The sequence below is a fragment of the Lycium barbarum genome, chromosome 6, assembly GCF_019175385.1.
Source record: "Lycium barbarum isolate Lr01 chromosome 6, ASM1917538v2, whole genome shotgun sequence".
In the NCBI taxonomy this organism is placed as follows: domain Eukaryota; kingdom Viridiplantae; phylum Streptophyta; class Magnoliopsida; order Solanales; family Solanaceae; genus Lycium; species Lycium barbarum.
In genome coordinates, this window is record NC_083342.1 from 117,213,136 (window position 1) to 117,216,125 (window position 2,990).

Genomic DNA, 2,990 nt, shown 5'->3' on the forward strand with positions numbered 1-2,990 from the left:
AATGTACCAAAAGAATGTCTCCTATTCATATCTTATCGGTTTTAAACGTTATTAGAGGTAAACCTAAAACGATGAGTATGGTAAATTAAATACTTACATGTCCTCTTGTCTATATTAGGTTTATTTTGAACTAATTGTAAAAGCTAAAAACACCATATAATATGGACGGGACAGAGAATAGTAAAATACAAAAGTTTAAATGTGTTGTATTATCTCTATCAAAGATGTATATGTACCAACAACTAAGGGCCCGTTTGGCCATAAATATCAAAAACTTTTTCACTTTTTTTGGAATTTTTGAAGTTGAAGTTGTGTTTGGCCATAGTTTTTGAAATTGTAGTTTTTGGTGAAATGTAGTGTAAAAAGGTGAAAAAAGTTGAATTTTTTTTAGTATTCCGGAGTACAACTCCGGAAAAAAGTGAATAATTTTTATGGCCAAACGCTAAAAGTAAAAAAAAATGAAAAATATTTCCGGAAAAAAGTGAATAATTTTTATGGCCAAACGCCCACTAAGATTATGATTCCCACCAGTAGTGTAAAGCCTATAATGACCAGCTCAAGTCCAAGCTGCTTGTAAGTGCCTGAAATCTTCAAGTAGCACAAACACGGCAGTAGAATTGAAGCTGTGACGCTAAAAAATGCTCCAGCTAATGACATGAGATAGCCAAAGAAAGGGATGGTCAGGGCTACAATGACACTAGTTATGACCAAGGCACTTCTTATCAAGAGGCCTGACTCAAAATGTTCCTCAAAAGATTGTTAATAATTGGTGTCATCGTTAATGCGTATTTGGCTAACGGATTGATCAAGGCAGTGTATATAGCCAATCTTGAACTAAACTTTTTTGTTTGAAGGTTCAACGTAATTTGTGACTCCACCTCTGACCCGAACATTAAGTATCCCAAAGCTCCTATAGGCTATAAATGTGTATGTAATGGTAGAGACTAGAAATGACAGAAGCATTACCTGCAATAACAAATAAACTAACACATGACATCAACATCCAAATGAATACTTAGCTATGCAGATTTTAGAATGTGTTTGGTATGATGGAATTTATCTTTCATTAAAAATATTTTTTGGTGTTCTATTGGTAAGTGAATTTTTTCTCCAATATATACATACATTAAAGACTAGTAATAATAATTTCAGCAAATTGGATAGTGTTATGATGAAATTTTTGTATATTTATGAATTAATTAAGAGTTTAAATAATATACACTGTCAATGTAAATAGTTTTTACACTATCATGTCATATTACCTGTAGTAGCAGGTAATATATCTTATTTTTAAGATTTCAGATCACACATTTTTACTATCATGTCATCTTACCTTTAATAGCAGGTAACATATCTTATTTTCAAGATTTCAGATCACACATTTTAAGGAGACTCACCTATAAATATCATTTGAATGGCCTTAAACTCTAATATTAATATCTAAGTATTACTTGAAGCAAGTAATATGAAGTTAAACGTTAAGATTGTTGTATGAAGAATGACTTATGCCGATAAGTGAAGTGAGTCATTTTCCTCCTGTTCATGAAAAAATGACCGTCATACCAAACACCAAAAAATGACTTTCTCATGAAAAAACATTTTTTATTCGTACCAAACTAGTATGTAATGTGTTACCTTAGGGAATTATTTTTGATTTTCCATTGAAGTATACAAAGTTGGAAAAACCGGGTGCGCACCTTAGCAGAAAGCATATAAGCTAAAAGAAGTAGGGATTCCTCTCCAATTCAGAAGGACTCCCTTCTTATTCTGAAATCCAATGCCATCATAAGTTGCTATCCGGAAAATTGAATCAATAATCACAAGGGAAGCTAAAATCCCCGAGGCTGATAGGTAGGAAAGAATGCTCATGTTCTTTAAACATACGGTGGGCAATATGATGAGAGAAACAACCACAACAATTCATTTTTTGCCACCAATTCGGAGTCCCCAAAAGCTGAAATTTAGCAAATCTGGCGGTAACAGATTGTGCAAGTTGTCCCCTACAACAATTAGAAAGCCAGTAGCTACCAAGTAAGCCTCTAGATTCGTACACACTGAGACCAGTATTAGTCCCCTCGTTCCAAATGCTCGATCACCTATGTCAGGATAACTTCTTATAGTCGGATCAAAATCCATACATCTCTTTATTAACAAGGCTGTATAGAATGCGGCACTTGCAATAATGAGAAAAAGGATCATGCTTAACCACCCTCCTGATGATAGTGCATAGGGAATCGACAATATCCCTGCTCCTGAGAAAGCAAATACAGTAGAGTTGTATTAATTAATGATGATTATTTGATATCATATAATCCTCCCCGAAAGCGCATGATCAGTTAACATTCCCACAAAAGACGGTCAATAGCCTGTTTGATCAAGCTTTTGATAAGGTAAAAATGCTTATTTTAAAAAAAAATTAGATAGTTGATGTTTGGCCAATTTTTTACGAAAAAAATTAGTGTGTTTGATAAGTATTAACAGTATTTCAGAATCTAAAAAAATAACTTTTCGCGGAAAGTACTTTTGAAACATTGGACAAGTAAAAATTATTACTCTAATATTACAAACGTATTTTTCAACTTGATTAACAAGACACGAACTGCAAGTCTTCAAAATTACGTTTCAACAGCACTTTTCAATACAAACAGATTTCTGAAATTTGGCCAAACATAACCTGATAGAGCGTTGACTGCGTGAAAAGTGATTTTAAGAAAAGAAGTTTTCCCACTGATTATTATAACGGACTCCAATCCAACTCCCTTATCAACCTGCAGCAGTGGTAAGGAAAGAAACAATTTATTTTGGGATTTAGTTTCCATATCCCAGAAAAATATTATATTATTTATATAAATCTCCTTAAACCCCTTAACCCCCTGTTTGGATGGTGGTTTCCCATGGTTCATTAATGTAGGGTTTTGTATAAAATCATGTTTGTTTCCATTGTTCTTAAAATTATATGGTATTGTGTTGTAAACCCGTGATTCATCCAT

At 33.2% G+C, this 2,990-nt stretch overlaps 1 pseudogene; it reads right to left on the reverse strand.

Moving 5' to 3' along the window:
- Window positions 1-492: 492 nt before the first annotated feature.
- LOC132644469 (amino acid transporter AVT1J-like) lies at window positions 493-2,990 on the reverse strand (annotated as a pseudogene).